The sequence below is a fragment of the Carlito syrichta genome, unplaced genomic scaffold (assembly GCF_000164805.1).
Source record: "Carlito syrichta isolate Samal-C Ts95f unplaced genomic scaffold, Tarsius_syrichta-2.0.1 Scaffold311653, whole genome shotgun sequence".
NCBI classification, from domain to species: Eukaryota; Metazoa; Chordata; class Mammalia; order Primates; family Tarsiidae; genus Carlito; species Carlito syrichta.
This window is the reverse complement of record NW_007255749.1, coordinates 72,175-87,143: the sequence shown is the minus strand read 5'-3', so window position 1 is coordinate 87,143 and position 14,969 is coordinate 72,175. Positions and strand designations below refer to the sequence as shown.

Sequence of the window (14,969 nt, the reverse complement as noted above, 5' to 3'; positions counted from 1 at the left end):
CTAACCCTTAACTGTACCCCATAAAACCATAATAAAAAATATTGATTAATAAAAAAAAGATCATGCAAGAACTAGTGGAGAGAGAAGACCTCAAACTGGGAACATTCGATGCCAAATAGCCATTTGTCTGATGTCCCATAAGTCATGGGGATTTTCTCATTCTTAGGTGCAATAACCATCCTGAAATGCCATTCATAAATGTTCGGTACAAACAAACATACTGATGGTATATTGATGAACTTCACAGGTGTGAACATTCCTGTGTCTTGCTCCTGGCTTGAGGTGGGCATTACCCCTTTGTATTCCCGAAGAAAGGAGAAGCTCTGAGGACACAGCTGAAATTGGACTGACACCTGTGACCCTACAAGCAAAAGACAGGTTATAACCACTATGAAGGTAACAGAGCCATGAACATTGCAACTGCTGGAGTTCTCCTGACTCCCAGACACCCAGACCTCCTGGCATTTCCTCAGGGACTGATGGAATCAAACCCATAGTATCTGCAAAAGGGCCTCGGAAGTCCCAGTGCCCCCTTCCCCTCTCCTTTGCCTGTCTATCACCACACCTCCTGACCAGGCCCATCCCCTGGTCCCAGGCTCTTCCTGGGACCCCTCCTGGCCCCTCAGCCTCCCTTGTCCCACCCACTGGGACTTAACTATCCAGATGGTCTCAGGGGTATCCACTGACCTTGACCCTGGCCTGGCCCTGAGCTTCCTCCTTTGTTGGGAGGACCACTATGGAGGTTCTAAAAGCTGCAACTGCAGGAGGAGCAGCAGAAGGTCAACGCTGGCTGGTGAGAGCTGTGGGCTGACACCTGCTCTGAGCTGCAACCTCTGGGCTAGGCCTGAGCTGAAGTTCTCCTGCCTCTGGACTCCCTCCACCTCTCCCCTCTTTGGACCCCCCAGGCTCTGGGTTCAGCTACCTTGTCCCTCGTTCCTGGTCCTGCCTCCTGTGGACCTCTCCATCCTCTCTTCTGCAGCCTCATGGCCCTTCAGATCCTGAGAGCGGGGCATCCGTCCCAGGTCTCTTCAGACACACAACTCAGATACCACTTTCTGCTTACAAGACTCCCAGGCTTCCTCCGAGGCCTACCTGTGTGACTCCCACCTCAGAGACCTCAGACTCTTCCACCCCAGACCCCATTGCACTGTCTTTCCCTCTACCACACAAGGGCTCAGGGCCCTCCTAACTTCAGGACCCTGATGGGACAGAAAAATCTCTGGCCTGATTCTAGCCTCTGGGCATCCCCTTCCCACCTTGGGCATCCTCCTCCCTGTCACTCTCCTTTTGTGACAGTTTCTCATCTTGCACCCATGTGCCCAGCCAGGCAGCTACCAGGTCTCACTCAGCAATGACTGCCCTTCACACACAGTACTGGCACCTACTGGTGTTTAATAAATGCAGCGACTGAATGATGAGCTGGTGAGCATGGGAGCACTCACCTGGTGGCTTCTCAACCCCTTCCAGCTCCACGGGACCCTTTGCAGAGCCAGACCTGCAGCCCTTGACTCCTCAGAGCTGAAGCGGCAAGGGTCAGCCCTGTACAGTGTAGTGAGGAAACTGTGGTCATGGGGCAGCACCTGTTCTTTGTACAGGGAGGGTGCTGAAGCTGCTGGGGGCAGCACCTGTCCCCAGATGTCTCCAGACTCAGGTGCTCTGCTCCTTCCTTCTTGTATATCCTGGGCTTCCCTGTGTCCTGAGAGTCTGCAGCGTCTTGGCTAGTCCTGTCGCTGATCTTCCCATGGGTACAGAGCCAATGTCTGCATCATAAGCCACCCCTCTCCTGACCACCACAGCCAGGCCTGAGAGCAGGTAGACAACCCAGGACACACCCCTTCCTGACACTGCCATCCTCCTGCTAGGGACTCTGATGTCACACCCAGAAGGACCTGGGGATGGCTAGGACCTTCCCATCATTTCATATGGGCAGCAGCCTCATTGAAGTCCAACATGGGGGAAGCAGAGTTGGCTGGCCAAGCCTGGCCTCTGCCCCAGCCTGGTGTCCCTCATGCTGAGTGAACTGAGATTCCCACAGCCACTGACCTCTGGTCACAGCTTGGCACAAGCACTAGGCTGGCCACATCCACCATGGGATGACGTCAGACTTCTGTCAGCGAGCTCATGGGGAAAATAGACTTTCTCTCTTGTATTAATTCAGTCTTGGCCTGTCCAGGGCCATAAAGTTTTCTCACCTGTTTAAAAGTGTTTTTATTCATTAGAACTGGTAGCCCAGACCAAGAAAAATGATTCGCTGTCCAACAAAAAGCCCAGGTCTTCCATAGAAGCAAAATCAAACTCCAAAAAGCCTAACAGAAATGTCTGGAAGCCTGAAGGGCCATGGCTCCATTGTCCCCCTGGAGGCCCGCGACCTCTGCTAGCTCAACAGCTGGGAGGGTCTCCAGTTAATGGGGGCCCAAGCTTTCTCCTGGCCCCAGAGCCACCAGTCTTGCTCTCCAAAGCTCTTGGGGCCACACTAACTTTGGAGGGAAATGGTTCCCAAAGCTCACCTGACCTGCTTTTGGCAATAAAAAGTGGAGGCCCAGTCCACTCAGCATTGGGGATGCCAGGCTGGGGCAGAGGCCAGGTTTGGCTAGCCAGTTTTGCCTCCCACATGTTGGACTTTGGTGAGGCTGCTGCCTATGCGAAATGATGGAAAGATCCCAGCCGTCCACAGGTCCTTCCAGGTAGATGTCACCTTCCCAAGGAGCCCAGAGGACTGCCCTACTGGGAAGGCACACTGGCCCTTCTGGCCTTGCTGTCTGCCATAGCCCTGATCCAGACACAGCCATGGGGGTGACTTCTCAGAGGGCCTGAGGTGAAATTTCATGGTTTGATACCAGTCTCCCCCCAAAATCTACTCATTTCTCCTCGTTCTCCATATTCTCTACGAGAACCCAAGCCTGTGTGCTACTTTTAGAGCCTTGGGACACCCTCCCCATGGGAAGATTTGGTTGGGTAGGTGATGACATCACCTGCTTATCAGGTAAATGCCAGATATTTGGTGAGTCACTCTGCAAAAACTGGGATACTTATGCCTCACCAAAACAGTGTTACTCTTCATTTTGCTATACAGCTAGGAAAACAGGGCTCACAGATCAGCAATTCACCCAAGGTCATGCTGCTACTGCGTGGAGATTGGAAACCAGAGTCAAATAGATCCCCTGACTACAAAGACCAAGAGGCCGACCTCTGAGCTCCAGCTCCATTCAAAGAGGGATCTCCAAAGAGAACCAGAGTGGAGCACCCTGGCCAGAGTATGGGCTGTGCATCTATGCTCCCTGTGCCTGTCCAGTTGGAGCTCATCTCCTCAGCATGGCCAGGATGGGAGGACTCCCTGGGAGTTGAACCTCCCTCTGGGAGGACTTCACCACATGCTGGTGCTTCATGAACCGCTTCTCATTAAATGAATCGACTGGCCCTGGGGTGTGCTTGGAATCTGATAGAAAGCAATCACTGGACATAAGTGAGATGTGCCAGCACATTTTGGAGCAGAAGTTGCTACCATAGTTTCTTCCATAGTTGTCTCTAGAAACTTCCATCCAGTGAGCTACTTCGTATTTTTAAAAACTCAAAGAATGTGCACAGCAGGATAATGTAGAAGACCTGAAGCTCACAACAAGGCAGCACAGGTAAATGCGTAGTGTGGACCACTCAGACCTCCCTCAAAGCCCAGTCCCAGGCTGCATGGACACCAGGCTTCACCACTGGAAGCCAGGAGACTCAGAGAAAGTGCGCTGATAAAAAGATGTGCCTATGGAGAGGCAGTGCCCGGAGCCTCGCGTGGGAATGAGCTGCATATGCGGAACAGGAACAAGGTGAAGCTTCCCTTTGGTCAATTTCTTGGGAAAGTCAGAGCCAGGATCCAGTAGGTAGGGAGCCCACACTTTCTGGGGTGACATGCCCTTAGCCCATTTCCAAAGAGAAGGGACCATACCTCAGAGGTGGGTGTATCCGGACCCCTGCTTCAGTGACTTCCAGAGGTTGAGAAAGGCCACACTCTCCTCCCAGTTGCTCCTCTCCAGTCTCAGTTGATGGGCTCCCTGGCTGTCCCAGCATGGTACCTGGTGACTCTGGTGAGGGAGAGAGGGCTGCAGCGCTCATGGAAGGGCTTTGCACTGGACGCTGCAGCTACAGCCACAGCAGATGGGGAGATGAATGCAGTGAGGAAGGCAGAGGGCTTCTGAAGGATGAAATATGTTAAAAGAGGACACCTTCTCCCTTTCCATCTACCATGGAATTAGCTCATGACCAAGCTGCACTGAGGGCTGGGTACTCTGTGAGGTGATGAGGATGCACACATCAGTGATGTCCCCAAGCTCCCTTCCCCTGACACTGCACTCAGGGTCCTGAAGCGACCTGCTCACTGAAGGTCTCACCTACTGCAGCCACAAACGTCCCATGTCGTGATGGGACCTAGGTAAATGTCCATGGATGCTAGACTTTCTCTAGTCACAGTTTCAGTGAAGCTCAATACATCCCATTGTCCTTTGCAAAGTGGTGAGTTCAAGGGCTCTTAAGATTGGTTGCATGCCATCCCCAAAATAGGCAGAGCCAAGGCTTTGTCAGGAACACCAGGCATCACATGTGCCCAAGTGTACTCAATGCCCAGGTGTAGCAATTCCTCAAGCAGCTACATAATCAGAGGGTCCCAATGCAAGACAAAAATGTATGTGAGGCTCTTGTCCAAAAGTTGTTGAGAATTTCAGGATGGCCACAGCAGAGCATTCAACCAAGCATGGGCTCTTCTGGCTCCTTTTGGTCAATTTCAGGAAAGTCAGAGTGAGCTTTCTGCAGGCAGGAAGGAAGCTACAAGTCCAGGCTCTGGATTCAGACAGTCCTGTGTTTGAATCCTAGATCTTGGACTTACCCACTGTGCCTCTGGATGCCCCATGTAGCTTCTCTGAACCTCAGGCTGCCTTTGGTGAAATTAGAGTAATGGCCACAACCTCACAGGTTGTCAGGAGTGAGGGAGGCCTATATGAAGAACCATGGTGGTGCCCAGTATAGAGAAGCCCAGTATAGGGGCGTTATGCCCTTCATGGGACTGTGTTCACTGTTGTAGCCCCAGTGCTCAGTGAGTAGTGGGGTTGACCATTGGTGGTGTGATCATAAATGAATGATGATCCAGATGCAGTGTCCCCCCCTCCCTCACAGAAACAGAATACTTAGCAGCCCAAGGCCATCTGAGGCTGGCTGTCCAGCTGTTCACACACTCTTGGGCCCCATTGCTGCAAGGAAGGAAAGCCTGACACCCACGTCCTCAGACATTATCTGGCAGCAGGCTTTGGAGCTGAGAGTTCAGATAATTTATACCAGGACAGCCTTTCACTAATTACTCCTCAGTTCCCTTGCACCCTAGCAGGTGCCCTAAGGTGCACATCCTACACCAGCCCCTAGAATCTCCCAAGGATTCTGTAACTCTCCTATGTGTCCGTCTTCTTCATGCTCTGCTGGGCTTCCTGCTGCCACATCCAAATGCTTTGCCCCAGGGAGACACTGCACAGACAGGGAGGTTGCTGTCTGATCAGCAGACACTGATGGCATAGGGAGTACCCTGTCTCTCAGGGGCCCAGGGATGTAGAGCACATCTCTGCCCTTTCTGCTAAGCCAGGCCCAGGAGCCCCATGGGCCTGACTCCCCAAGGCTGTGTGTGCCTCCTCCCAAGGGCTTCATGCATGAACACATGTCTTCTTCCTGCTTATGTGAAGACTATGTAAGACATCAGCATGGTTCTTTTTGCCAGATGGCAGGAGGGGTGAGGGCTCCAGGGAATAATGGAGGTGCTCCAGCATCCCCTCAGGCAGCTACATAATCTGTGGGTCCCAGTGCAAGACAGAAACAAAAATATATGTAAGGATCTTATCCAAAAATTGTTGAGAATTTCAGGACGGCCACAGCAGAGCATGAAACCAAGCATAGGCTCTTCTGAGCGAATGTCTATAGAGTGGCCCTACCCTTCAAGCTAGCCTTCTAAGGCAGAGTTAGCCAATTTGCTGTCCTTGGGGCAAGGTGGAGGAGGCAGGGGACAAGCACTGTCCTCACTATAGCTAAGTAAAAACCCAAAGTTCAACTGAGTACAGCAAAGCTCAGGATTGTGCACAATTCCTATAAGTAAATACCAACACACTTCCACAAACCCTTAACAGCCAAAACCTCCTGAGCCCCATGTCCTAGCCTCAGCCACGCCCTCCAGAGGTGGGCTTATGCTGTACTTGGGCCAATTGCCCAAGGGATGCTCTTCCTCTTGCAGTCCCCACCCCAGGTTCCTTGTGGTCTCACCCAGTGCAGACTCTGCAGCTGGGTCCTGAGCCTCCAGGGGACAGAAAATGACTGTGCAGCCTCATATCCACAAGCACTGATGGAAAAGTCATAGATGCTCAAAGAACTGTTTATTTGCCTCTTTTTGAATCAACAACCATCTGTTTTTCACCTGTAAATGGGGTTCGGGAAAACCAAATGTAAAAAGAAGTAGGAGAGTCTGAAGCAAAGCAGCAAAGGCTAAAAGCCTAGGCCACACTGGAAGCATGAACGCACATTGGTGGGACCAGGGTACCGGCTCGAGCCTTCCACTTTCCAAACAAAATGACAAACCAGGGATTGGAAAGGCAGCTCTCGAACACCAGATTGAGGATACAACTCTCCTTTTGTCTCCCACACATCCAGGCCGTCAGTGGGTTTGGGATAGTAATGGACTATAGGGTCAGCCATCATGGGCCTCCCTTCTCTGAGACCCTTGCCAAGCCTCCCACCATCCTGGTCTGGGGAGGAGCCCATGGAAGCCTCTGAGTTTATTTTACAGGGAATGGTTCATACAAAGATGAAGACAGCAGGAGGCCAAAACAGACTTCAACTGCAGAGTTCCAGATGTTGCTGGGCACCCCTTCCTCCTCAGCCCTGGGCATCCCAGTCCTTTGGTTGTTGTGTGGAGTTTTCTGCCTAGTGCAGGCTTGCTTGTCACATGATTACAGCAGATAGATGTTCTCCTTTGGGACAGATAGGATGAGGGAAGAGCTCATTTATGACTAAGATACTGTCATCATTTTAAGGTAAAATCAAACCAAATCGCCGATTTAGTGGATTCTTCCAAAAAGTGCTGTTAAGCATGGAACCTTGGTAGCAGGAATGAGTCTGCACACTTGGCTCTGAGGATGAACAAAGGCGAGCTGTGCGGGGCTTGCAGGGTGGATGGGAGTTAGGAGGTGTGAAGGTTAACTTATGTGGCAACCTGACAGGACCACGGGTGCCCAGGTATTTGGTTGAACACGATTTCTGGGTGTGTCCATGGGGGATGAGATTAGCATGTGAACTGGTGGATTCAGTAAGGCAGAAGGCCCTTCCCAGTGTGGGCAGCATCATGCAATCTGTTGAGGGCCTCAAGAGAACAAAAAGGTGAAGAAAGAATAAATGTTCTCTGCCTGTGACTGGTTGAGCTGGGACATAGGTCGTCTCCTGACCCTGGATTGGAACTTACACCATTGGCCTTCCTGGGTCTCCAGCTTGCAGACACTACATCTTAGGACTTCTGAGCCTCCAGAATCACATGAGCCAACTCCTTATAATAATGATCTCTGTCTCTCCCATTGATCCTGTTTCTCTGGAGAGCCTTAACAGGACCCAACCCTTCCTGTTCGGGCTGGGAGACTGGAGAGGTCCTCAAGCCCTTAGACAATTTTCATACCAACCTACAGAAGAAAATCATGCCACCCCCACCAGCATCCTGGCTTACTGTGAGACTCTAGTGACATGGCTCACCTTGGCATGGGATCATGAGGTGGTCAAGCTTTAGAAAGCTTTCCACAGTCCCCGTAGCTCCTCTGCCCCCAAGGTGTGTGGCCTTGGTCGTTTCTCAGAAACACACACAAGCTCCATTCTAAAGACACCCAGAGAAGATTCTGCATCTCCCACCAGCCAGATATCTGTCCACCACTCACAGCTCCAAGACTCTGAGTTTAAAGGAGGAAGAGGCTCACTGCAGGCACACTGCTGGCCCCTGTTGGCTCAGAACTCCTGGCATGCCACCTCCTCTCCCAGACAGCTCCCCTCCACCAAGCTGCCCCTGCAGGGCTCCAGCTTTGGGAAACTTGGAGATTCTTCCCCTGCTCTCCAACCCGGGGTTTTACTTATTTGATGTACTTGATGATTGGTAATTAATTATCACCCACATTGACTTCTCTAGAGGTTCTTCTCACACTGAATTTATTTATTTAGTGTTTTTGTAACTTTATTTGATGTACTTGATGATCAGCAATTAGTTCTCATTCACGTTGACTAGATCTTTGAAAGTGTTAACAGGTACACAGGTAACCAAAGCTTATTTGGTGAATCTTCATCCTCATTATGCTTCCTGGTCAGCCACACATGGATAAGGTATGGGACATCGCTTATTCCTTCTGCCTAGACAGTTTTGTTGAGCCTGATATCAATATGTGCAGCTGAAGTCCCCATCTCCTTCGTGGCAAATTTCGGGATCTCTCTAAGTGCCTGAGGGGCGAGCTTCTTGAAGCCCACTCCATGGATGTGCTTGTGAATGTTGATGGTGGATTCATGGGTCATCACTTCGTTGATGGCAGAATGGCCCTTCTCACCACCCTTCTTTGCAGGCACCATTCTGTTGGGCCCAATTTGGAAAGGAAGCATGTGAGGGATTGTGGGGGAAGGCAGTAGTCACAAGTACAACTTTCAGGTCCTGGTTTTTGGAATCGAAAATACAAATGTTAACACAGACCTTCCCGCTTGTGTTTACACCTGGTACTCTCGGCTCAGGGGTCCTGCACAGACAGGCTGTGCATGTGTCACCACCACCACTGTGAGTTCAGGCAAATGGTGCCTACACCTGTCTGTGTCTTCCCGATCTACTGCTGACAACTCTACATGCCTCCTGCTTTATCCCTGGGTGTTACAGAAAAACGATGCAGTTCTGCTTTGTTGTTCAAATAGGTGTCTATTTGTATGATATCATTCAACAATCACAGGGCCGTGTTTCCACAGCTCCCATGATGGCTTTAAAGTGGTTTCATTTGAGGGGCCTACTGATTACTTGCTGGCTGAGGCTTCCAATACCTTCCATTTCAGCCTTTGGTTCCTTGCCAAGTAGTTAGTGAGCTTGGAAGGAGCACAGAGGGCGCTGCTTCAGAGGATTTGCTCATTAAGTGAAACATCCTAAAACAATGTTGACACATTCCAGTTAAGTCTTGTCTTTAAGTGTGAATCTCCGTTGAGATTCTGTGGTCCTTTCCTCCAAACATCTGATCACAATAAATCAGAAGTTAATTTTGAAAGACAAAAAACCACTGACACAAAGGTGACAGATGAGAACCAGCGTAACCCCCTGGGGCTTACCGGAGATCCCATGTGTCTGTGTGGCTGGATCCTCTTCATACATCTCCCCCCTCCTCCACCGCCCCATGGCATGGCAGTGTCCAGCAGCCCCATCCCAAGGCCTCCTGGTCATGGTCCCCTCAGCACGGGGCACGCCAGGCACTGAGGCACTAAGTCATAAACCATAATGAAAGGTGGCAAGTTACATTGTATCTGGGCAGTGAAGGTTAGGCACCTTTACAATCAAGGTCTAGGAAGAATCTTTAATGGCCCAAAGAAAGGAAATATGACTCTGAAGTTTTCTTATTCCTTCCAGAAATTCCAAAATCAAAAAAAAAATGATTATAAAGTATTTGTGTAATTAAGAAAGGGAGAAAGATGTATTGAAAAAAAAAATGTTGCCACCACCAAGTGGGATAGAGGGGGTTCCCACACCTGGTCCTGACACCACACAGGGGGTCCATCATCCCCTGGGCGGCAGGAAGGATAGTGGGAGCCAGGGGCATGGGGGGGGGATTGCTGACACTCCTGCTTCGCCCTATCCCTTTCGAGAGGCCTGACTGTCGCCTATTTTCCTCAGTCTGTACTGCAGTATGAGTCTTGGCGTGTGGGGTGGGCAGGGATTCACACCTGCTGGAAGTCTGCACAAGGCATTCAGTGACCTGGCCGAATGAATTAACATGTACACCAAGCTTCATCGCTAGAGGAGGTGAGGGTGGAGAGCCAGGGACAGGGGTGTGGTTGAAAGGGTAGGAATCCAGGGAGCCAGGCAGTGAGGTGGGAGGTGTAGGGAGGGGGCTGGCAGTGTGGAAGCCAAGAGGGTAGAGGCCAGAGCACAAAGAGCTTAGAGCAGGGGAGCATGGGGGAGAAATGCAGACTCCTTCTGGTGGAGAGAAGGAGTACATACTGTTTGTGGAAAAGGAGGTCTGCAAAGAATAGCCACAGCAAACCTCCTACTGGCTCCGGCTGTGTGGCTCATGGCAAAAACTGGCAGGCACTCACTTGCAGGCTCCATCATGAGATCTGCAGGTGGAAGGTGCTCTCACCCTGGCTGCTTCCAGGTGGCCCTGCAGGGCCTTTTCTGGTTTTCCTTTATCTTCCACTATGGACAAAGCAGTATCCCCTCACTTTCTCCTGGAAACCTTCCTCCCTCCCTCCCTCCGGTGGGCAGCTCCAGCCCAGCATGTCCCCACATATGGGATGGCCTGAAGTTGAGCTTTTCCCCATGGTACGCGCCACAGGGAAGCAAGGCCAGGCTTACATCAGAGCAGTTCAGTCAGAAGAGGGCACAGCAGCCCATGGTGATACACTGCTCTCTGGATCAAGGTAGATGCCAGGGATAGCAAGGCACAGCTGTAGAGACCAACCCTGCCGCTCAAAGTTTTCTCCAGATAAAAGGCCCTTCGGGACACTCCTCATCAGCTGCTCGGGAGGTCAGGAGTGAGACATAAGGACCTTTAGGAGTGTGGTCTGTGGCCTCCAATCTCCAGAGGGCTCTCTCGATGGCCTGTAGTGTGAGCCATGGTAGAACAAGGCCCCAGGGATGGCCACACCCTGATCTCCAGACCCTGACATGGGAGCTCACGTGGCGAAGGGGCTGTGCAGGTGGGGTTGAGGACCTTGAGATGGGGATTGTCCTGGACTGCCCAGACAGCCTGATGTCATCACAAGGGTCCTTATAAGTGGGAGGCAGGAGAGGCAGTCAGAGAGATGTGACCATGGAAGGGGGCTGGTGGTGATTTGAGGAGAGACCATGAGGCAAGGAATGTGGGTGGCTTCCAGAAGCTGGAAAGGCTAGGAAATAATTTCCACCCCAAAGCCTCCAGAAGGGGGACCAGCACTGCCGATACCTTGGTTTCAGGACCCCTGTCCTCCAACCATAAAATAGTGTTGCTTTAGCCACTAAGTCTGAGGTAGATGTTTACAGCAGCCCTAGGAAACTGCCATGGGTTGAAGAGGGCCTGGCAGAACAAGGTGTGCTTTCCCCTATGTCCTGCTCATGGTGACAAAGGCACATGAGGCAGGGTCAGAAACTAGAGGGCTTCTCAACCCATGAGAAAGACATGTTTCTCAGCCCCTCTGCCATCTTCTCAGAAGTGCCTATGTCTGCACACTCACTTCCTGCACTCAAGCCCCTTGCTTCAGTTTCTCACCAGAAAATGCACCCCACCCCCACCCTGTGCCCTGCCCCTGAGTCGTCTATCCAACCCCCTTCCACATCTTTCTCTGTACTTTTAGGTTAGAAAATGCAATTAACATAACCACCTCTTAACATGAGTAGTACCTCACTCAAACCAAAGATGCAAACTTCTTTAGAAACTTCATGCTAAAATACATGATGCTTACAAACATATACTGGCATCTCTCCCAGCAAGAGTGAGGTAGAGAATGCCACTGCCATCTCAGGTTCCATCCGATGGGCCCAGGCTGACTCACTGCAGGGAGATGCCATTCTGCATCCTGTGTTCTCACATATTTCTGCACCAGCTCCTCTGGGCACACTCCCTCTCAGACCCCAGCAAAGCACCCTGACAACCAGTCTTGAGAGCCAAGGGCATTCAAGGAGAAAAGCTCACTTTAAAGGATGGCGAGATAACTTCATACACAGATGAGCCTTTAACTTTCAAACAGCAGAGACTGCATATTCATTCATTAGATGAACAAACATGATTATACTATCTTGTTGGAGGAGAAAAAAGTGCTGCTGTATGTTAACTAAAAGGTCTGGTCAGGAAAAAACTACCAGTAGAATTTTTTTCCCCATAGTCTGCTAACAGCTGGATAGAGCCAAATTGAGATCATCTATGCTCTTCTAAGTGTATGGTATTATTGGTAGGTTTAGATCAATAGACCAATAGTGTTGGCAACACATTCCGGAAGGGAAAGTCCTAAGTAGGCCGTATTATAGCTGTTTGGCTCCCACCTGACCTCTCCTTGTCCTGGACAGTGAGGTCTCCTCACCAGTAGTTTATTGTGCCTGCTTTTTGCTATGGGGATTTCTAGGCAGCTGGGATTCTTTCTGCATCTAAATTAAATTCTCTCAGCAAGATTGATTTTTTCTCCTTCACAGAAGGGATTCATTTTAATTTGGGCCTTGGCTGGTGCACATGAATTTCTTCTCACATTTTATTTGAACATAAATGAGTTTATTACATTTATCTACCAATAAACCTTCACATGAGGGATAAATACTACAGCAAGTATATATGTGAAACTGCCCTGGGCAGAGAGTATCTAAGCAACCTGAAATCTCTGGGATGAGGGCACCATATGATATTCCTTCTGCAGATCATGAAGGAGCCAGAGTGTGTGGAGAGACTGTCAAAAAAGTCAGATGTGCAGTCTGACAACCAATGCAGGTATTTCAAACTTCTAATGGTGTGGGGAAGTTTATGAAACAGGACCAGAAAATTGCTGTCCTATGGCTGATACTAGTATTCAGTGCTGCGTTGAACTGAAAGCTTGTCCTCATCAAGGTCCAGGCCCACAAGAGATGTTCTGGGGTTATTGCAGAAAGACCACTTGGCCAGTTCTATCTGCCCATCTTCCAAGGGTAGCTCTCTGAGAACTCAGGATATGGGAGGAGGCATATATAAGGTGAAAGGGTGAAGATCCACACCTTGCCAGATGTCCATCCAGAAGTGGTCATTATGTCTGGATCACTGTTTTATGCTGACTTGGCCATGAGGCCTGCCAGCACCTCAGGAGGACAGACCAGGGCAAGAGGGGAAGCTGGGGTAGGGCAAGGGGAAACTGATTTATTATAAGCTAGGTCCTCAGGAAGGAGTGGTCAACAGCTCCAAACCAAGGGCAAACAGACAACAGACTCTGGTTTTGGATTTTAATGCTACACCACCTGTGGACATAACTCTAGTCAGCTATGACCTTGATTCCAAACTAAGAAGCCAAAGGAGGGAAGGGCAGCAGGACCCTAAGGGCGGGGGGCACTGTAGTAGGCTCTGCGTGTTGTGTCCTTTAGGATGAAACCACTGCAGCCAACATGGCAGGGTCCAGTCACCCAGGAAAGTAGGCAAAAACCAGGAAAAGGGACTAAACCAGGTTTGAGGTCAGGGGATGGGAGTTAGTCAATGGAAGTGTACGCCAGGCCAACCCAGCTCCCAAGAGAAAAACTAGTTCTGAAACCTAGCTGCTGTGCACTGACCCACAGGTCCACAGGTTGTTCAAGAACTGGGAGTGCCAAGTCTCCAGGTAGCACCCAGCACCAACACCCAGAGGTGGGACTGTCCATCCCCACTACCATATGCAAGATGCAGAAAATCCCAGCAGAAGACTGACAACTTCATCATTCACAGGCAAGAGCTCCTCTAAAATGAGGATGCATGAGTAGTCATCATCACAAGTTGGACAAAGCTGAGACCAGTCAATCAGCACTTGTTCCTCCTTGCTGCAGACTGGGGCAGCCCCAAGGCTCAGGGCCTGAGTACTTGGGATCCTACTGGCTTCATTTCTGTCTAAAATGCAAAACTAAGATAATCCTTCAGGTTTCTATTTTTGCAAAGGGTTTGAGTTGTAAACTTTATACTGTAATATTCAGAGAAAGCTGCCCTTTGCTCGGAGGCTTCATATTTTTCTTGAAAAGTCTGAGGGACGAATGCTCAACGCCAGTCTCGCTTTCCTCCCTTCTCCAGGAGAGGGCTGACTGGGGAAAATGCCACTTGCCTGCCTACTGAGAGTCACACCCACCTTTCTACTCCTGCCTCCTAAATAGAACAAGGCTCAATAACAAGGATCAGGGGGAAAGTGCTTAAACTCACCTGCTTTTTTCTGGTGGGAGGAATGATGTCATAATAGAGCTCTGTGGTAGGAAACTCACAACTGAATGGGACTCATGCTTTCTACCCTAGCTGATCCTTTGTTCTTTCCCTAATTCCCATGCTCTTGAATCCACTCCATTCAGCTCAGAGTCCCAGCTCTACAGACATGGATCTTGTCAAAGTCACATCAACGGTCACTGTAGGTCCTTCTCTCTGGAACAGCTGACCCAGTAAGGAGCATGGTATCCTTCCCTTGCCTTCCAAGCCCACTCCCCACCCTCCCGACATCTTCTGTGGGGCTATGGTAGGATGCCTTGGAGTTCAGGCCAGGCCCTCTCAGACCTCAGACCCTGACATCCTCATTTCACTGCTGGGTTCATTGAGTCTTGCAGGTTTTATAGTTTCTACAAAGGAATGACCCTGGATCAGGAGCTTCCACCTGAGCCTCTCTGGAGCTGCACTCTGTCCTCCTGCTTTCTTGCTGCCATCTGTCCAGCACTGATAACAGTGCCTGGGACACGGAGGCTCCATAAACACTCGCTGTAGGAAAGAATGCATCACCATGTAAAATATGTCAGAGGAAAATGGCCTTTTAGAAGTTAAAACCCGAGATTTTTTAATATAATCACTTGGCATAGATAGCCTCATTAAGAAAAATGTTTATTCCATGAAACTGTATAGCACTAAAATGAGCACTTCCCAAAATGCAACTAGCAAATGGATCTGACCAGGGAGCTTCAGAATTTTAATTTAGAATGTTCACTGGTGAAAAATTTACTATTGTTATTAAAACAACTTTTAAATTAAGACTTTCAAAACTATAAGTCAATGCTATACACAAACGAGCAAACATATTCACATGTTTAAAGATAAAAT

The 14,969-nt window shown here is 49.9% G+C and overlaps 1 pseudogene; it reads right to left on the bottom strand.

Moving 5' to 3' along the window:
- Nucleotides 1–8,248: 8,248 nt before the first annotated feature.
- Nucleotides 8,249–8,607, bottom strand: LOC103271431 (annotated as a pseudogene).
- Nucleotides 8,608–14,969: the final 6,362 nt, after the last annotated feature.